Here is a 21568-nt window from a genome sequence, read left to right as displayed (position 1 = left end):
GGGGAGGCACAAGATGCTAACTGCTTTTCCAGCACAACCCCATCCTTTCCCCGGCAGCCCGCACAGGGAAGGACTCTGGGAAGACACTCGAAGTCCTCATAGGAGATCACGGGTGCTGCAGACAGAAGACGGAACCTCCCCACACTCAGAATTCCGGAACACGGTTGACTGTGTGGGGGAGTTTCGGGGCCGCCCTCCACGCAGCTGCCTGGTGTCACAGGTGTTCCCTGGCAGGGGGAAGTCCGCTAATTTCCTCCCTTGTCCATGGGAAGGCACAAGATTCTACCTGCATTTCCAGCCCAACCTCCGCCATTCCCCGGGAGCCCGCACAGGGAGGGATTGGGGGAAGACACTCGAAGTGCTCCTAGGTGAACCCGCGTGCTGCAGACATAAGACGGAACCTCCCCACACTCAGAATTCCGGAATACGGCTGACTGTGTGGGGGAGGTTCGGGGCCGCCCTCCACGCAGCTGCCTGGTGTCACAGGTGTTCCCTGGCAGGGGGAACTCCGCTAATTACCTCCCCTGTCCATGGGGAGGCACTAGATGCTACCTGAGTTTCCAGCCCAACCCCCACCTTTCCCCGGCAGCCCGCAGTGGGAGGGATTCGGGGAAGACACTTGAAGGGCTCCTAGGAGATCCCGGGTGCTGCAGACAAAAGACGGAACCTCCACAAACTCAGAATTCCGGAACACGGCTGATTGTGTGGGGGAGGTTCGGGGTCGCCCACCACGAAGCTGCCTTTTGTCACAGGTGTTCCCTGGCAGGGGGAAGTCCGCTAAGTACCTCCCTTGTCCATGGGGAGGCACTAGATGCTACCTGCGTTTTCAGCACAACCCCCTGCTTTCCCCGGCTGCCCGCACAGGGAGGGACTCTGGGAAGACACTCGAAGGGCTCCTAGGAGATCCCGGGTGCTGCAGACAGAAGACGGAACCTCCCCACAATCAGAATTCCGGAACACGGATATCTGTGTGGGGGAGGTTCGGGGCCGCCCTCCACGCAGCTGCCTTGTGTCACAGGTGTTCCCTGGCAGGTGGAAGTCCGCTAATTACCTCCCCTGTCCATGTGGAGGCACAAGATGCTACCTGCTTTTCCAGCACAACCCCCTCCTTTCCCGGCAGCCCGCACAGGGAGGGACTATGGGAAGACACTCGAAGGGCTCCTAGGAGATCCCGGGTGCTGCAGACAGAAGACGGAACCTCCCCACACTCAGAATTCCGGAACACGGCTGACTGTGTGGGGGAGTTCGGGGCCGCCCTCCACGCAGCTTCCTGTTGTCACAGGTGTTCCCTGGCAGGGAGAAGTCCGCTAATTACCTCCCCTGTCCATGGGGAGGCACTAGATGCTACCTGAGTTTCCAGCCCAACCCCCGCCTTTCCCCGGCAGCCCGCAGTGGGAGGGATTCGGGGAAGACACTCGAAGGGCTCCTAGGAGATCCCGGGTACTGCAGACAGAAGACGGAACCTCCCCACACTCAGAATTCCGTAACACGGCTGACTGTGTGGGTGAGGTTTAGGGCCGCACTCCACGCAGCTTCCTGGTGTCACAGTTGTTCCCTGGCCGGGGGAAGTCCGCTAATTACCTCCCCTGTCCATGGGGAGGCACTAGATCCTACCTGCGTTTCCAGCACATCCCCCTCCTTTCCCCGGCAGCCCGCACAGGGAGGGACTCTGGGAAGACACTCGAAGGGCTCCTAGGAGATCCTGGGTGCTGCAGACAGAAGACGGAACCTCCCCACAATCAGAATTCCGGAACACGGTTGACTGTGTGGGGGAGGTTCGGGGCCGCCCTCCACGCAGCTGCCTGGGGTCACAGGTGTTCCCTGGCAGGGGGAAGTCCGCTAATTACCTCCCCTGTACATGGGGAGGCACTAGATGCTACCTGCGTTTCCAGCCCAATCCCCACATTTCCCTGGCTACCCGCACTGGGAGGGACTCGGGGAAGACTCTCGAAGGGCTCCTAGGAGATCCCGGGTGCTGCAGACATAAGACGGAACCTCCCCACACTCCGAATTCCGGAACACGGCTGACTGTGTGGGTGAGGTTTAGGGCCGCCCTCCACACAGCTTCCTGGTGTCACAGGTGTTCCCTGGTAGGGGGAAGACCGCTAATTACCTCCCCTGTCCATGGGGAGGCACTAGATTCTACCTGAGTTTCCAGCCCAACCCCCGCCTTTCCCCGGCAGCCCGCACAGGGAGGGACTGGGGGAAGACACTCGAATGGCTCCTAGGAGAACACGGGTGCTACAGACAGAAGACGGAACCTCCCCACACTCAGAATTCCGGAACACGTGTGACTGTGTGGGTGAGGTTTAGGGCCGCCCTCCACGCAGCTTCCTGGTGTCACAGTTGTTCCCTGGCAGTGGGAAGTCCGCTAATTACCTCCCTTGTCCATGGGGAGGCACTAGATGCTACCTGCTTTTCCAGCCCAACCCCCGCTGTTCCCCGGCTGCCCGCACTGGGAGGGACTCGGGGAAGACTCTCGAAGGGCTCCTAGGATATCCCGGGTGCTGCAGACATAAGACGGAACCTCCCCACACTCAGAATTCCGGAACACAGCTGACTGTGTGGGGGAGGTTCGGGGCCGCCGTCCACGCAGCTGCCTGGTGTCACAGGTGTTCCCTGGCAGGGGGAAGTCCGCTAATTACCTCCCCTGTCCATGGGGAGGCACTAGATGCTACCTGCTTTTCCAGCACAACCCCCTCCTTTCCCGGCAGCCCGCACAGGGAGGGACTCTGGGAAGACACTCGAAGGGCTCCTAGGAGTTCCCGGGTGCTGCAGACAGAAGACGGAACCTCCCCACACTCAGAATTCCGGAACACGGCTGACTGTGTGGGGGAGGTTCGGGGCCGCCCTCCACGAAGCTGCCTGGTGTCACAGGTGTTTCCTGGCAGGGAGAAGTCCGCTAATTACCTCCCCTGTCCATGGGGAGGCACTAGATGCTACCTGTATTTCCAGCCCAACCCCCGCCTTTCCCAGGCAGCCCGCAGTGGGAGGGACTCTGGGAAGACACTTGAAGGGCTCCTAGGAGATCCCGGGTGCTGCAGACAGAAGACGGAACCTCCCCACACTCAGAATTTCGGAACACGGTTGACTGTATGTGTGAGGTTTAGGGCCGCCCTCCACGCAGCTTCCTGGTGTCACAGTTGTTCCCTGGCAGGGGGAAGTCCGCTAATTACCTCCCTTGTCCATGGGGAGGCACTAGATGCTACCTGCTTTTCCAGCCCAACCCCCGCCGTTCCCCGGCTGCCCGCACAGTGAGGGACTTGGGGAAGACTCTCGAAGGGCTCCTAGGAGATCCCGGGTGCTGCAGACAGAAGACGGAACCTCCCCACACTCAGAATTCCGGAACACGACTGACTGTGAGGGGGAGGTTCGGGGCCACCCTCCACGCAGCTGCCTGGTGTCACATGTGTTCCCTGGCAGGGAGAATTCCGCTAATTACCTCCCCTGTCCATGGGGAGGCACTAGATGCTACCTGAGTTTCCAGCCCAACCCCCGTCTTTCCCCGGCAGCCCGCAGTGGGAGGGATTCGGGGAAGACACTCGAAGGGCTCCTAGGAGATCCCGGCTGCTGCAGACAGAAGACGGAACCTCCCCACACTCAGAATTCCGGAACACGGCTGACTGTGTTGGGGAGGTTCGGGGCCGCCCTCCACGCAGCTGCCTGGTGTCACAGGTGTTCCCTGGCAGGGGGAAGTCCGCTAATTACCTCCCTGTCCATGGGGAGGCACAAGATGCTACCTGCTTTTCCAGCCCAACCCCCGCCTTTCCCCGGCAGCCCGCACAGGGAGGGACTGGGGGAAGACACTCGAATGGCTCCTAGGAGAACACGGGTGCTGCAGACAGAAGACGGAACCTCCCCACACTCAGAATTCCGGAACACGTGTGACTGTGTGGGTGAGGTTTAGGGCCGCCCTCCACGCAGCTTCCTGGTGTCACAGTTGTTCCCTGGCAGTGGGAAGTCCGCTAATTACCTCCCTTGTCCATGGGGAGGCACTAGATGCTACCTGCTTTTCCAGCCCAACCCCCGCTGTTCCCCGGCTGCCCGCACTGGGAGGGACTCGGGGAAGACTCTCGAAGGGCTCCTAGGATATCCCGGGTGCTGCAGACATAAGACGGAACCTCCCCACACTCAGAATTCCGGAACACAGCTGACTGTGTGGGGGAGGTTCGGGGCCGCCGTCCACGCAGCTGCCTTCTGTCACAGGTGTTCCCTGGCAGGGGGAAGTCCGCTAATTACCTCCCCTGTCCATGGGGAGGCACTAGATGCTACCTGCGTTTCCAGCACAACCCCCTCCTTTCCCCGGCAGCCCGCACAGGGAGGGACTCTGGGAAGACACTCGTAGGGCTCCTAGGAGATCCCGGGTGCTGCAGACAGAAGACGGAACCTCCCAACACTCAGAATTCCGGAACACGGTTGACTGTGTGGGGGAGGTTCGGGGCCGCCCTCCACGCAGCTGCCTGGTGTCACAGGTGTTCCCTGGCAGGGGGAAGTCCGCTAATTACCTCCTTTTCCATGGGGAGGCACAAGATGCTACCTGCTTTTCCAGCCCAACCCCCGTCTTTCCCCGGCATCCCGCACAGGGAGGGACTGGGGGAAGACACTCGAAAGGCTCCAAGGAGAACCCGGGTGCTGCAGACAGAAGACGGAACCTCCCCACACTCAGAATTCCGGAACACGTGTGACTGTGTGCGTGAGGTTTAGGGCCGCACTCCACGCAGCTTCCTGGTGTCACAGGTGTTCCCTGGCAGGGGGAAGTCCGCTAATTACCTCCCTTGTCCATGGGGAGGCACAAGATGCTACCTGCTTTTCCAGCCCAACCTCCGCCATTCCCCGGCAGCCCGCACAGGGAGGGACTGGGGGAAGACACTCGAAGGGCTCCTAGGTGAACCCGGGTGCTGCAGACAGAAGACGGAACCTCCCCACACTCAGAATTCCGGAACACGTTTGACTGTGTGGGGGAGGTTCGGGGCCGACCTCCACGCAGCTGCCTGGTGTCACAGGTGTTCCCTCGCAGGGGGAAGTCCGCTAATTACCTCCCTAGTCCATGGGGAGGCACTAGATGCTACCTGCGTTTCCAGACCAACCCCCGCTTTCCCTGGCTGCCCGCACTGGGAGGGACTCGGGGAAGACTCTCAAAGGGCTCCTAGGGGATCCCGGGTGCTGCAGACATAAGACGGAACCTCCCCACACTCAGAATCCCGGAACATGGCTGACTGTGTGGGGAAGGTTCGGGGCTGCCCTCCACGCAGCTGCCTGGTGTCACAGGTGTTCCCTGGCAGGGGGAAGTCCGCTAATTACCTCCCTTGTCCATGTGGAGGCACTAGATGCTACCTGCTTTTCCAGCCCAACCCCCGCCTTTCCCCAGCAGCCGGCACAGGGAGGGTCTTGGGGAAGATACTCGAAGGGCTCCTAGGAGAACCCGGGTGCTGCAGATATAAGACGGAACCTCCCCACACTCAGAATTCCGGAACACGGGTGACTGTGTGGGTGAGGTTTAGGGCCGCCCTCCACACAGATTCCTGGTGTCACAGGTGTTCCCTGGTAGGGGGAAGACCGCTAAATACCTCCCCTGTCCATGGGGAGGCACTAGATGCTACCTGCGATTCCAGCACAACCCCCTCCTTTCCCCGGCAGCCCGCACAGGGAGGGACTCTGGGAAGACACTCGAAGGGCTCCTAGGAGATCCCGGGTGTTGCAGACAGATGACGGAACCTCCCCACACTCAGCATTCCGGAACACGGTTGACTGTGTGGGGGAGGTTCGGGGCCGCCCTCCACGCAGCTGCCTGGTGTCACAGTTGTTCCCTGGCAGGGGGAAGTCCGCTAATTTCCTCCCTTGTCCATTGGGAGGCACAAGATGCTACCTGCTTTTCCAGCCCAACCTCCGCCATTCCCCGGCAGCTCGCACAGTGAGGGACTGGGGGAATCCACTCGAAGGGCTCCTAGGTGAACCCGGGTGCTGCACACATAAGACGGAACCTCCCCACACTCAGAATTCCGGAACACGTTTGACTGTGTGGGGGAGGTTCGGGGCCGCCCTCCACGCAGCTGCCTGGTGTCACAGGTGTTCCCTGGCAGGGAGAAGTCCGCTAATTACCTCCCCTGTCCATGGGGAGGCACTAGATGCTACCTGAGTTTCCAGCACAACCCCCGCCTTTCCCCGGCAGCCCGCAGTGGGAGGGATTCGGGGAAGACACTCGAAGGGCTCCTAGGAGATCCCGGGTGCTGTAGACAGAAGACGGAACCTCCCCACACTCAGAATTCCGGAACACGGCTGACTGTGTGGGGGAGGTTCGGGGCCGCCCTCCACGCAGCTGCCTGGTGTCACAGGTGTTCCCTGGCAGGGGGAAGTCCGCTAATTACCTCCCCTGTCCATGGGGACGCACTAGATGCTACCTGCGTTTCCAGCCCAACCCCCGCCTTTCCCTGGCTGCCCGCACTGGGAGGGACTCGGGGAAGATTCTCGAAGGGCTCCTAGGAGATCCCGGGTTCTGCAGACTTAAGACGTAACCTCCCCACACTCAGAATTCCGGAACACGGCTGACTGTGTGGGGAAGCTTCGGGGCCGCCCTCCACGCAGCTGCCTGGTGTCTCAGGTGTTCCCTGGCAGGGGGAAGTCCGTTAATTACCTCCCTTGTCCATGGGGAGGCACTAGATGCTACCTGCTTTTCCAGCCCAACCCCCGCCTTTCCCCAGCAGCCCGCACAGGGAGGGACTTGGGGAAGACACTCGAAGGGCTCCTAAGAGAACCCGGGTGCTGCAGATATAAGACGGAACCTCCCCACATTCAGAATTCCGGAACGAGGGTGACTGTGTGGGTGAGGTTTAGGGCCGCCCTCCACACAGCTGCCTGGTGTCACAGGTGTTCCCTGGTAGGGGGAAGACCGCTAATTACCTCCCCTGTCCATGGGGAGGCACTAGATGCTACCTGAGTTTCCAGCCCAACCCCCGCCTTTCCCCGGCTGCCCGCACTATGAGGGACTCGGGGAAGACTCTCGAAGGGCTCTTAGGAGATCCAGGGTGCTGCAGACAGAAGACGGAACCTCCCCACACTCAGAATTCCGGAACACGGATGACTGTGTGGGGGAGGTTCGGGGCCGTCCTCCACGCAGCTGCCTTGTGTCACAGGTGTTCCCTGGCAGGTGGAAGTCCGCTAATTACCTCCCCTGTCCATGGGGAGGCACTAGATGCTACCTGCTTTTCCAGCAAAACCCCCTCTTTTCCCTGGCAGCCCGCTCAGGGTGTGACTCTGGGAAGACCCTCGAAGGGCTCCTAGGAGATTCCGGATGCTGCAGACTGAAGACGGAACCTCCCCACACTCAGAATTCCGGAACACGTTTGACTGTGTGGGGGAGGTTCGGGGCCGCCCTCCACGCAGCTGCCTGGTGTCACAGGTGTTCCCTGGCAGGGGGAAGTCCGCTAATTACCTCCCTTGTCCATGGGGTGTCACAAGATGCTACCTGCTTTTCCAGCCCAACCTCCGCCATTCCCCGGCAGCCCGCACAGTGAGGGACTGGGGGAAGACACTCGAAGGGCTCATAGGTGAACCCGGGTGCTGCAGACATAAGACGGAACCTCCCCACACTCAGAATTCCGGAACACGGCTGACTATGTGGGGGAGGTTCTTGGCCGCCCTCCACGCAGCTGCCTGGTGTCACAGGTGTTCCCTGGCAGGGAGAAGTCCGCTTATTACCTCCCCTGTCCATGGGGTGGCACTAGATGCTACCTGAGTTTCCATCCCAACCCCCGCATTTCCCCGGCAGCCCGCAGTGGGAGGGATTCGGGGAAGACACTCGAAGGGCTCCTAGGAGATCCCGGGTGCTGCAGACAGAAGACGGAACCTCCCCACACTCAGAATTCCGGAACACGTGTGACTGTGTGGGTGAGGTTTAGGGCCGCACTCCACGCAGCTTCCTGGTGTCACAGTTGTTCCCTGGCAGGGGGAAGCCCGCTAATTACCTCCCTTGTCCATGGGGAGGCACTAGATGCTACCTGGGTTTCCAGCCCAACCCCCGCAGTTCCCCGGCTGCCCGCACTGGGAGGGACTCGGGGAAGTCTCTCGAAGGGCTCCTAGGAGATCCCGGGTGCTGCAGACAGAAGACGGAACCTCCCCACACTCAGAATTCCGGAACACGGTTGACTGTGTGGGGGAGGTTCGGGGCCGCCCTCCACGCAGCTGCCTGGTGTCACAGTTGTTCCCTGGCAGGGGGAAGTCCGCTAATTACCTCCCTTGTCCATTGGGAGGCACAAGATGCTACCTGCTTTTCCAGCCCAACCTCCGCCATTCCCCGGCAGCCCTCACAGTGAGGGACTGGGGGAAGCCACTCGAAGGGCTCCAAGGTTAACCCGGGTGCTGCACACATAAGACGGAACCTCCCCACACTCAGAATTCCGGAACACGGCTGACTGTGTGGGGGAGGTTCGGGGCCGCCCTCCACGCAGCTGCCTGGTGTCACAGGTGTTCCCTGGCAGGGAGAATTCCGCTAATTACCTCCCCTGTCCATGGGGAGGCACTAGATGCTACCTGAGTCTCCAGCCCAACCCCCGCTTTCCCCGGCAGCCCGCAGTGGGAGGGATTCGGGGAAGACACTCGAAGGGCTCCTAGGAGAACCCGGGTGCTGCAGATATAAGACGGAACCTCCCCACATTCAGAATTCCGGAACGAGGGTGACTGTGTGGGTGAGGATTAGGGCCGCCCTCCACACAGCTTCCTGGTGTCACAGGTGTTCCCTGGTAGGGGGAAGACCGCTAATTACCTCCCCTGTCCATGGGGAGACACTAGATGCTACCTGAGTTTCCAGCCCAACCCCCGCCTTTCCCCGGCTGCCCGCACTGGGAGGGACTCGGGGAAAACTCTCGAAAGGCTCCTAGGAGATCCAGGGTGCTGCAGACAGAAGACGGAACCTCCCCACACTCAGAATTCCGGAACACGGATGACTGTGTGGGAGAGGTTCGGGGCCGCCCTCCACGCAGCTGCCTGGTGTCACAGGTTTTCCCTGGCAGGGGGAAGTCCGCTAATTACCTCCCTTGTCCATGGGGAGGCACAAGATGCTACCTGCTTTTCCAGCCCAACCTCCGCCATTCCCCGGCAGCCCGCACAGGGACCGACTGGGGGAAGACCCTCGAAGGGCTCCTACGTGAACCCGGGTGCTGCAGACATAAGACGGAACCTCCCCACACTCAGAATTCCGGAACACGGATGACTGTGTGGGGGAGGTTCGGGGCCGCCCTCCACGCAGCTGCCTTGTGTCACAGGAGATCCCTGGCAGGTGGAAATCCGCTAATTACCTCCCCTGTCCATGGGGAGGCACTAGATGCTACCTGCATTTCCAGCACAACCCCCTCCTTTCCCCGGCAGCCCGCACAGGGAGGGACTCGGGGAAGACTCTCGAAGGGCTCCTAGGAGATCCCGGGTGCTGCAATGAGAAGACGGAACCTTCCCGCACTCAGAATCCCGGAACACGTCTGACTGTGTGGGAGAGGTTCGGGGCCGCCCTCCACGCAGCTGCTTGGTGTCACAGGTGTTCCCTGGCAGGGGGAAGTACGCTAATAACCTCCCTTGTCCATGGGGAGGCACAAGATGCTACCTGCATTTCCAGGCCAACCTCCGCCATTCCCCGGCAGCCCGCACAGGGAGGGACTGGGGGAAGACCCTCGAAGGGCTCCTAGGTGAACCCGGGTGCTGCAGACATAAGACGGAACCTCCCCACACTCAGAATTCCGGAACACGGATGACTGTGTGGGGGAGGTTCGGGGCCGCCCTCCACGCAGCTGCCTTGAGTCACAGGTGTTCCCTGGCAGGTGGAAGTCCGCTAATTACCTCCCCTGTCCATGGGGAGGCACTAGGTGCTACCTGCTTTTCCAGCCCAATCCCCGCCTTTCCCCGGCAGCCCGCAGAGGGAGGGACTGGGGGAAGACACTCGAAAGGCTCCTAGGAGAACCCGGGTGCTGCAGACAGAAGACGGAACCTCCCCACACTCAGAATTCCGGAACACGTGTGACTGTGTGGGTGAGGTTTAGGGCCGCACTCCACGCAGCTTCCTGGTGTCACAGTTGTTCCCTGGCAGGGGGAAGCCCGCTAATTACCTCCCTTGTCCATGGGGAGGCACTAGATGCTACCTGCTTTTCCAGCCCAACCCCCGCCGTTCCCCGGCTGCCCGCACAGGGAGGGACTCGGGGAAGTCTCTCGAAGGGCTCCTAGGAGATCCCGGGTGCTGCAGACAGAAGACGGAACCTCCCCACACTCAGAATTCCGGAACACGGTTGACTGTGTGGGGGAGGTTCGGGGCCGCCCTCCACGCAGCTGCCTGGTGTCACAGTTGTTCCCTGGCAGGGGGAAGTCCGCTAATTACCTCCCTTGTCCATTGGGAGGCACAAGATGCTACCTGCTTTTCCAGCCCAACCTCCGCCATTCCCCGGCAGCCCTCACAGTGAGGGACTGGGGGAAGACTCTCGAAGGGCTCCTAGGAGATCCAGGGTGCTGCAGACAGAAGACGGAACCTCCCCACTCTCAGAATTCCGGAACACGAATGACTGTGTGGGGGAGGTTCGGGGCCGCCCTCCACGCAGCTGCCTTGTGTCACAGGTGTTCCCTGGCAGGTGGAAGTCCGCTAAGTACCTCCCTTGTCCATGGGGAGGCACTAGATGCTACCTGCGTTTTCAGCACAACCCCCTCCTTTCCCCGGCTGCCCGCACAGGGAGGGACTCTGGGAAGACACTCGAAGGGCTCCTAGGAGATCCCGGGTGCTGCAGACAGAAGACGGAACCTCCCCACACTCAGAATTCCGGAACACGGTTGACTGTGTGGGGGAGGTTCGGGGCCGCCCTCCACGCAGCTGCCTGGTGTCACAGTTGTTCCCTGGCAGGGGGAAGACCGCTAATTACCTCCCCTGTCCATGGGGAGGCACTAGATGCTACCTGAGTTTCCAGCCCAACCTCCGCCTTTCCCCGGCTGCCCGCACTGGGAGGGACTCGGGGAAGACTCTCGAAGGGCTCCTAGGAGATCCAGGGTGCTGCAGACAGAAGACGGAACCTCCCCACTCTCAGAATTCCGGAACACGGATGACTGTGTGGGGGAGGTTCGGGGCCGCCCTCCACGCAGCTGCCTTGTGTCACAGGTGTTCCCTGGCAGGTGGAAGTCCGCTAATTACCTCCCCTGTCCATGGGGAGGCACTAGATGCTACCTGCTTTTCCAGCAAAACCCCCTCCTTTCCCCGGCAGCCCGCTCAGGATGTGACTCTGGGAAGACACTCGAAGGGCTCCTAGGAGATTCCGGATGCTGCAGACTGAAGACGGAACCTCCCCACACTCAGAATTCCGGAACACGTTTGACTGTGTGGGGGAGGTTCGGGGCCGCCCTCCACGCAGCTGCCTGGTGTCACAGGTGTTCCCTGGCAGGGGGAAGTTCGCTAATTACCTCCCCTGTCCATGGGGAGGCACTAGATGCTACCTGATTTTCCATCCCAACCCCCGCATTTCCCCGGCAGCCCGCAGTGGGAGGGATTCGGGGAAGACACTCGAAGGGCTCCTAGGAGATCCCGGGTGCTGCAGACAGAAGACGGAACATCCCCACACTCAGAATTCCGGAACACGGCTGACTGTGTGGGGGAGGTTCGGGGCCGCCCTCCACGCAGCTGCCTGGTGTCACAGGTGTTCCCTGGCAGGGGGAAGTCCGCTAAATACCTCCCTTGTCCATGGGGAGGCACAAGATGCTACCTGCTTTTCCAGCCCAATCCCCGCCTTTCCCCGGCAGCCCGCAGAGGGAGGGACTGGGGGAAGACACTCGAAATGCTCCTAGTAGAACCCGGGTGCTGCAGACAGAAGACGGAACCTCCCCACACTCAGAATTCCGGAACACGTGTGACTGTGTGGGTGAGTTTTAGGGCCGCACTCCACGCAGCTTCCTGGTGTCACAGTTGTTCCCTGGCAGGGGGAAGCCCGCTAATTACCTCCCTTGTCCATGGGGAGGTACTAGATGCTACCTGCTTTTCCAGCCCAACAACCGCCGTTCCCCGGCTGCCCGCACTGGGAGGGACTCGGGGAAGACTTTCGAAGGGCTCCTAGGAGATCCCGGGTGCTGCAGACAGAAGACGGAACCTCCCCACACTCAGAATCCCGGAACACGTCTCACTGTGTGGGAGAGGTTCGGGGCCGCCCTCCACGCAGCTGCCTGGTGTCACAGGTGTTCCCTGGCAGGGGGAAGTCCGCTAATTACCTCCCTTGTCCATGGGGAGGCACAAGATGCTACCTGCTTTTCCAGCCCAACCTCCGCCATTCCCCGGCAGCCCGCACAGGGAGGGACTGGGGGAAGACCCTCGAAGGGCTCCTACGTGAACCCGGGTGCTGCAGACATAAGACGGAACCTCCCCACACTCAGAATTCCGGAACACGGATGACTGTGTGGGGGAGGTTCGGGGCCGCCCTCCACGCAGCTGCCTTGTGTCACAGGAGATCCCTGGCAGGTAAATCCGCTAATTACCTCCCCTGTCCATGGGGAGGCACTAGATGCTACCTGCGTTTCCAGCACAACCCCCTCCTTTCCCCGGCAGCCCGCACAGGGAGGGACTCGGGGAAGACTCTCGAAGGGCTCCTAGGAGATCCCGGGTGCTGCAATGAGAAGACGGAACCTCCCCACACTCAGAATCCCGGAACACGTCTGACTGTGTGGGAGAGGTTCGGGGCCGCCCTCCACGCAGCTGCTTGGTGTCACAGGTGTTCCCTGGCAGGGGGAAGTCCGCTAATAACCTCCCTTGTCCATGGGGAGGCACAAGATGCTACCTGCATTTCCAGCCCAACCTCCGCCATTCCCCGGCAGCCCGCACAGGGAGGGACTGGGGGAAGACCCTTTAAGGGCTCCTAGGTGAACCCGGGTGCTGCAGACAGAAGACGGAACCTCCCCACACTCAGAATTCCGGAACACGGCTGACTGTGTGGGGGAGTTCGGGGCCGCCCTCCACGCAGCTTCCTGTTGTCACATGTGTTCCCTGGCAGGGAGAAGTCCGCTAATTACCTCCCCTGTCCATGGGGAGGCACTAGATGCTACCTGAGTTTCCAGCCCAACCCCCGCCTTTAGCCGGCAGCCCGCAGTGGGAGGGATTCGGGGAAGACACTCGAAGGGCTCCTAGGAGATCCCGGGTACTGCAGACAGAAGACGGAACCTCCCCACACTCAGAATTCCGTAACACGGCTGACTGTGTGGGGGAGGTTCGGGGCCGCCCTCCACGCAGCTGCCTGGTGTCACAGGTGTTCCCTGGCAGGGGGAAGTCCGCTAATTACCTCCCCTGTACATGGGGAGGCACTAGATGCTACCTGCGTTTCCAGCCCAATCCCCACCTTTCCCTGGCTGCCCGCACTGGGAGGGACTCGGGGAAGACTCTCAAAGGGCTCCTAGGAGATCCCGGGTGCTGCAGACATAAGACGGAACCTCCCCACACTCAGAATTCCGGAACACGGCTGACTGTGTGGGTGAGGTTTAGGGCCGCCCTCCACACAGCTTCCTGGTGTCACAGGTGTTCCCTGGTAGGGGGAAGACCGCTAATTACCTCCCCTGTCCATGGGGAGGCACTAGATTCTACCTGAGTTTCCAGCCCAACCCCCGCCTTTCCCCGGCTGCCCGCACTGGGAGGGACTAGGGGAAGACTTTCGAAGGGCTCCTAGGGGATCCCGGGTGCTGCAGACAGAAGACGGAACCTCCCCACACTCAGAATTCCGGAACACGGATGACTGTGTGGGGGAGGTTCGGGGCCGCCCTCCACGCAGCTGCCTGGTGTCACAGGTGTTCCCTGGCAGGGGGAAGTCCGCTAATTACCTCCCTTGTCCATGGGAAGGCACAAGATTCTACCTGCATTTCCAGCCCAACCTCCGCCATTCCCCGGGAGCCCGCAAAGGGAGGGATTGGGGGAAGACACTCGAAGGGCTCCTAGGTGAACCCGCGTGCTGCAGACATAAGACGGAACCTCCCCACACTCAGAATTCCGGAATACGGCTGACTGTGTGGGGGATGTTCGGGGCCGCCCTCCACGCAGCTGCCTGGTGTCACAAGTGTTCCCTGGCAGGGAGAACTCCGCTAATTACCTCCCCTGTCCATGGGGAGGCACTAGATGCTACCTGAGTTTCCAGCCCAAAACCCGCCTTTCCCCGGCAGCCCGCAGTGGGAGGGATTCGGGGAAGATACTTGAAGGGCTCCTAGGAGATCCCGGGTGCTGCAGACAAAAGACGGAACCTCCACAAACTCAGAATTCCGGAACACGGCTGATTGTGTGGGGGAGGTTCGGGGTCGCCCACCACGAAGCTGCCTTTTGTCACAGGTGTTCCCTGGCAGGGGGAAGTCCGCTAAGTACCTCCCTTGTCCATGGGGAGGCACTAGATGCTACCTGCGTTTTCAGCACAACCCCCTCCTTTCCCCGGCTGCCCGCAAAGGGAGGGACTCTGGGAAGACACTCGAAGGGCTCCTAGGAGATCCCGGGTGCTGCAGACAGAAGACGGAACCTCCCCACACTCAGAATTCCGGAACACGGATATCTGTGTGGGGGAGGTTCGGGGCCGCCCTCCACGCAGCTGCCTTGTGTCACAGGTGTTCCCTGGCAGGTGGAAGTCCGCTAATTACCTCCCCTGTCCATGTGGAGGCACAAGATGCTACCTGCTTTTCCAGCACAACCCCCTCCTTTCCCTGCAGCCCGCACAGGGAGGGACTATGGGAAGACACTCGAAGGGCTCCTAGGAGATCCCGGGTGCTGCAGACAGAAGACGGAACCTCCCCACACTCAGAATTCCGGAACACGGCTGACTGTGTGGGGGAGTTCGGGGCCGCCCTCCACGCAGCTGCCTGGTGTCACAGGTGTTCCCTGGCAGGGGGAAGTCCGCTAATTACCTCCCCTGTACATGGGGAGGCACTAGATGCTACCTGCGTTTCCAGCCCAATCCCCACTTTCCCTGGCTGCCCGCACTGGGAGGGACTCGGGGAAGACTCTCGAAGGGCTCCTAGGAGATCCCGGGTGCTGCAGACATAAGACGGAACCTCCCCACACTCCGAATTCCGGAACACGGCTGACTGTGTGGGTGAGGTTTAGGGCCGCCCTCCACACAGCTTCCTGGTGTCACAGGTGTTCCCTGGTAGGGGGAAGACCGCTAATTACCTCCCCTGTCCATGGGGAGGCACTAGATTCTACCTGAGTTTCCAGCACAACCCCCGCCTTTCCCCGGCTGCCCGCACTGGGAGGGACTAGGGGAAGACTCTCGAAGGGCTCCTAGGAGAACCCGGGTGCTGCAGACAGAAGACGGAACCTCCCCACACTCAGAATTCCGGAACACGGATGACTGTGTGGGGGAGGTTCGGGGCCGCCCTCCACGCAGCTGCCTGGTGTCACAGGTGTTCCCTGGCAGGTGGAAGTCCGCTAATTACCTCCCCTGTCCATGGGGAGGCACAAGATGCTAACTGCTTTTCCAGCACAACCCCATCCTTTCCCCGGCAGCCCGCACAGGGAAGGACTCTGGGAAGACACTCGAAGTCCTCATAGGAGATCCCGGGTGCTGCAGACAGAAGACGGAACCTCCCCACACTCAGAATTCCGGAACACGGTTGACTGTGTGGGGGAGAATCGTGGCCGCCCTCCACGCAGCTGCCTGGTGTCACAGGTGTTCCCTGGCAGGGGGAAGTCCGCTAATTACCTCCATTGTCCATGGGAAGGCACAAGATTCTACCTGCATTTCCAGCCCAACCTCCGCCATTCCCCGGGAGCCCGCACAGGGAGGGATTGGGGTAAGACACTCGAAGGGCTCCTAGGTGAACCCGCGTGCTGCAGACATAAGACGGAACCTCCCCACACTCAGAATTCCGGAACACGGCTGACTGTGTGGGGGAGGTTCGGGGCCGCCCTCCACGCAGCTGCCTGGTGTCACAGGTGTTCCCTGGCAGGGAGAACTCCGCTAATTACCTCCCCTGTCCATGGGGAGGCACTAGATGCTACCTGAGTTTCCAGCCCAACCCCCGCCTTTCCCCGGCAGCCCGCAGTGGGAGGGATTCGGGGAAGACACTTGAAGGGCTCCTAGGAGATCCCGGGTGCTGCAGACAAAAGACGGAACCTCCCCAAACTCAGAATTCCGGAACACGGCTGATTGTGTGGGGGAGGTTCGGGGCCGCCCACCACGAAGCTGCCTTTTGTCACAGGTGTTCCCTGGCAGGGGGAAGTCCGCTAAGTACCTCCCTTGTCCATGGGGAGGCACTAGATGCTACCTGCGTTTTCAGCACAACCCCCTCCATTCCCCGGCTGCCCGCACAGGGAGGGACTCTGGGAAGACACTCGAAGGGCTCCTAGGAGATCCCGGGTGCTGCAGACAGAAGACGGAACCTCCCCACACTCAGAATTCCGGAACACGGTTGACTGTGTGGGGGAGGTTCGGGGCCGCCCTCCACGCAGCTGCCTGGTGTCACAGTTGTTCCCTGGCAGGGGGAAGTCCGCTAATTACCTCCCTTGTCCATTGGGAGGCACAAGATGCTACCTGCTTTTCCAGCCCAACCTCCGCCATTCCCCGGCAGCCCTCACAGTGAGGGACTGGGGGAAGACTCTCGAAGGGCTCCTAGGAGATCCAGGGTGCTGCAGACAGAAGACGGAACCTCCCCACTCTCAGAATTCCGGAACACGGATGACTGTGTGGGGGAGGTTCGGGGCCGCCCTCCACGCAGCTGCCTTGTGTCACAGGTGTTCCCTGGCAGGTGGAAGTCCGCTAAGTACCTCCCTTGTCCATGGGGAGGCACTAGATGCTACCTGCGTTTTCAGCACAACCCCCTCCTTTCCCCGGCTGCCCGCACAGGGAGGGACTCTGGGAAGACACTCGAAGGGCTCCTAGGAGATCCCGGGTGCTGCAGACAGAAGACGGAACCTCCCCACACTCAGAATTCCGGAACACGGTTGACTGTGTGGGGGAGGTTCGGGGCCGCCCTCCACGCAGCTGCCTGGTGTCACAGTTGTTCCCTGGCAGGGGGAAGACCGCTAATTACCTCCCCTGTCCATGGGGAGGCACTAGATGCTACCTGAGTTTCCAGCCCAACCTCCGCCTTTCCCCGGCTGCCCGCACTGGGAGGGACTCGGGGAAGACACTCGAAGGGCTCCTAGGAGATCCCGGGTGCTGCAGACAGAAGACGGAACATCCCCACACTCAGAATTCCGGAACACGGCTGACTGTGTGGGGGAGGTTCGGGGCCGCCCTCCACGCAGCTGCCTGGTGTCACAGGTGTTCCCTGGCAGGGGGAAGTCCGCTAAATACCTCCCTTGTCCATGGGGAGGCACAAGATGCTACCTGCTTTTCCAGCCCAATCCCCGCCTTTCCCCGGCAGCCCGCAGAGGGAGGGACTGGGGGAAGACACTCGAAATGCTCCTAGTAGAACCCGGGTGCTGCAGACAGAAGACGGAACCTCCCCACACTCAGAATTCCGGAACACGTGTGACTGTGTGGGTGAGGTTTAGGGCCGCACTCCACGCAGCTTCCTGGTGTCACAGTTGTTCCCTGGCAGGGGGAAGCCCGCTAATTACCTCCCTTGTCCATGGGGAGGTACTAGATGCTACCTGCTTTTCCAGCCCAACCCCCGCCGTTCCCCGGCTGCCCGCACTGGGAGGGACTCGGGGAAGACTTTCGAAGGGCTCCTAGGAGATCCCGGGTGCTGCAGACAGAAGACGGAACCTCCCCACACTCAGAATCCCGGAACACGTCTCACTGTGTGGGAGAGGTTCGGGGCCGCCCTCCACGCAGCTGCCTGGTGTCACAGGTGTTCCCTGGCAGGGGGAAGTCCGCTAATTACCTCCCTTGTCCATGGGGAGGCACAAGATGCTACCTGCTTTTCCAGCCCAACCTCCGCCATTCCCCGGCAGCCCGCACAGGGAGGGACTGGGGGAAGACCCTCGAAGGGCTCCTACGTGAACCCGGGTGCTGCAGACATAAGACGGAACCTCCCCACACTCAGAATTCCGGAACACGGATGACTGTGTGGGGGAGGTTCGGGGCCGCCCTCCACGCAGCTGCCTTGTGTCACAGGAGATCCCTGGCAGGTGGAAATCCGCTAATTACCTCCCCTGTCCATGGGGAGGCACTAGATGCTACCTGCGTTTCCAGCACAACCCCCTCCTTTCCCCGGCAGCCCGCACAGGGAGGGACTCGGGGAAGACTCTCGAAGGGCTCCTAGGAGATCCCGGGTGCTGCAATGAGAAGACGGAACCTCCCCACACTCAGAATCCCGGAACACGTCTGACTGTGTGGGAGAGGTTCGGGGCCGCCCTCCACGCAGCTGCTTGGTGTCACAGGTGTTCCCTGGCAGGAGGAAGTCCGCTAATAACCTCCCTTGTCCATGGGGAGGCACAAGATGCTACCTGCATTTCCAGCCCAACCTCCGCCATTCCCCGGCAGCCCGCACAGGGAGGGACTGGGGGAAGACCCTCGAAGGGCTCCTAGGTGAACCCGGGTGCTGCAGACAGAAGACGGAACCTCCCCACACTCAGAATTCCGGAACACGGCTGACTGTGTGGGGGAGTTCGGGGCCGCCCTCCACGCAGCTTCCTGTTGTCACATGTGTTCCCTGGCAGGGAGAAGTCCGCTAATTACCTCCCCTGTCCATGGGGAGGCACTAGATGCTACCTGAGTTTCCAGCCCAACCCCCGCCTTTAGCCGGCAGCCCGCAGTGGGAGGGATTCGGGGAAGACACTCGAAGGGCTCCTAGGAGATCCCGGGTACTGCAGACAGAAGACGGAACCTCCCCACACTCAGAATTCCGTAACACGGCTGACTGTGTGGGTGAGGTTTAGGGCCGCACTCCACGCAGCTTCCTGGTGTCACAGTTGTTCCCTGGCCGGGGGAAGTCCGCTAATTACCTCCCCTGTCCATGGGGAGGCACTAGATCCTACCTGCGTTTCCAGCACAACCCCCTCCTTTCCCCGGCAGCCCGCACAGGGAGGGACTCTGGGAAGACACTCGAAGGGCTCCTAGTAGATCCCGGGTGCTGCAGACAGAAGACGGAACCTCCCCACAATCAGAATTCCGGAACACGGTTGACTGTGTGGGGGAGGTTCGGGGCCGCCCTCCACGCAGCTGCCTGGTGTCACAGGTGTTCCCTGGCAGGGGGAAGTCCGCTAATTACCTCCCCTGTACATGGGGAGGCACTAGATGCTACCTGCGTTTCCAGCCAAATCCCCACCTTTCCCTGGCTGCCCGCACTGGGAGGGACTCGGGGAAGACTCTCAAAGGGCTCCTAGGAGATCCCGGGTGCTGCAGACATAAGACGGAACCTCCCCACACTCAGAATTCCGGAACACGGCTGACTGTGTGGGTGAGGTTTAGGGCCGCCCTCCACACAGCTTCCTGGTGTCACAGGTGTTCCCTGGTAGGGGGAAGACCGCTAATTACCTCCCCTGTCCATGGGGAGGCACTAGATTCTACCTGAGTTTCCAGCCCAACCCCCGCCTTTCCCCGGCTGCCCGCACTGGGAGGGACTAGGGGAAGACTCTCGAAGGGCTCCTAGGGGATCCCGGGTGCTGCAGACAGAAGACGGAACCTCCCCACACTCAGAATTCCGGAACACGGATGACTGTGTGGGGGAGGTTCGGGGCCGCCCTCCACGCAGCTGCCTGGTGTCACAGGTGTTCCCTGGCAGGGGGAAGTCCGCTAATTACCTCCCTTGTCCATGGGAAGGTACAAGATTCTACCTGCATTTCCAGCCCAACCTCCGCCATTCCCCGGGAGCCCGCACAGGGAGGGATTAGGGGAAGACACTCGAAGGGCTCCTAGGTGAACCCGCGTGCTGCAGACATAAGACGGAACCTCCCCACACTCAGAATTCCGGAACACGGCTGACTGTGTGGGGGAGGTTCGGGGCCGCCCTCCACGCAGCTGCCTGGTGTCACAGGTGTTCCCTGGCAGGGAGAACTCCGCTAATTACCTCCCCTGTCCATGGGGAGGCACTAGATGCTACCTGAGTTTCCAGCCCAACCCCCGCCTTTCCCCGGCAGCCCGCAGTGGGAGGGATTCGGGGAAGACACTTGAAGGGCTCCTAGGAGATCCCGGGTGCTGCAGACAAAAGACGGATCCTCCCCAAACTCAGAATTCCGGAACACGGCTGATTGTGTGGGGGAGGTTCGGGGCCGCCCACCACGCAGCTGCCTTTTGTCACAGGTGTTCCCTGGCAGGGGGAAGTCCGCTAAGTACCTCCCTTGTCCATGGGGAGGCACTAGATGCTACCTGCGTTTTCAGCACAACCCCCTCCTTTCCCCGGCTGCCCGCACAGGGAGGGACTCTGGGAAGACACTCGAAGGGCTCCTAGGAGATCCCGGGTGCTGCAGACAGAAGACGGAACCTCCCCACACTCAGAATTCCGGAACACGGATATCTGTGTGGGGGAGGTTCGGGGCCGCCCTCCACGCAGCTGCCTTGTGTCACAGGTGTTCCCTGGCAGGTGGAAGTCCGCTAATTACCTCCCCTGTCCATGTGGAGGCACAAGATGCTACCTGCTTTTCCAGCACAACCCCCTCCTTTCCCTGCAGCCCGCACAGGGAGGGACTATGGGAAGACACTCGAAGGGCTCCTAGAAGATCCCGGGTGCTGCAGACAGAAGACGGAACCTCCCCACACTCAGAATTCCGGAACACGGCTGACTGTGTGGGGGAGGTTCGGGGCCGCCCTCCACGAAGCTGCCTGTTGTCACAGGTGTTTCCTGGCAGGGAGAAGTCCGCTAATTACCTCCCCTGTCCATGGGGAGGCACTAGATGCTACCTGAATTTCCAGCCCAACCCCCGCCTTTCCCAGGCAGCCCGCAGTGGGAGGGACTCTGGGAAGACACTCGAAGGGCTCCTGGGAGATCCCGGGTGCTGCAGACAGAAGACGGAACCTCCCCACACTCAGAATTCCGGAACACGGTTGACTGTGTGGGTGAGGTTTAGGGCCGCCCTCCACGCAGCTTCCTGGTGTCACAGTTGTTCCCTGGCAGGGGGAAGTCCGCTAATTACCTCCCTTGTCCATGGGGAGGCACTAGATGCTACCTGCTTTTCCAGCCCAACCCCCGCCGTTCCCCGGCTGCCCGCAAAGTGAGGGACTTGGGGAAGTCTCTCGAAGGGCTCCTAGGAGATCCCGGGTGCTGCAGACAGAAGACGGAACCTCCCCACACTCAGAATTCCGGAACACGACTGACTGTGTGGGGGAGGTTCGGGGCCACCCTCCACGCAGCTGCCTGGTGTCACAGGTGTTCCCTGGCAGGGAGAATTCCGCTAATTACCTCCCCTGTCCATGGGGAGGCACTAGATGCTACCTGAGTTTCCAGCCCAACCCCCGCCTTCCCCGGCAGCCCGCAGTGGGAGGGATTCGGGGAAGACACTCGAAGGGCTCCTAGGAGATCCCGGGTGCTGCAGACAGAAGACGGAACCTCCCCACACTCAGAATTCCGGAACACGGCTGACTGTGTTGGGGAGGTTCGGGGCCGCCCTCCACGCAGCTGCCTGATGTCACAGGTGTTCCCTGGCAGGGGGAAGTCCGCTAATTACCTCCCTGTCCATGGGGAGGCACAAGATGCTACCTGCTTTTCCAGCACAACC

The sequence above is a fragment of the Camelus bactrianus genome, chromosome 3, assembly GCF_048773025.1.
Source record: "Camelus bactrianus isolate YW-2024 breed Bactrian camel chromosome 3, ASM4877302v1, whole genome shotgun sequence".
Classification (NCBI taxonomy): domain Eukaryota; kingdom Metazoa; phylum Chordata; class Mammalia; order Artiodactyla; family Camelidae; genus Camelus; species Camelus bactrianus.
This window is presented reverse-complemented; position numbering follows the sequence as displayed.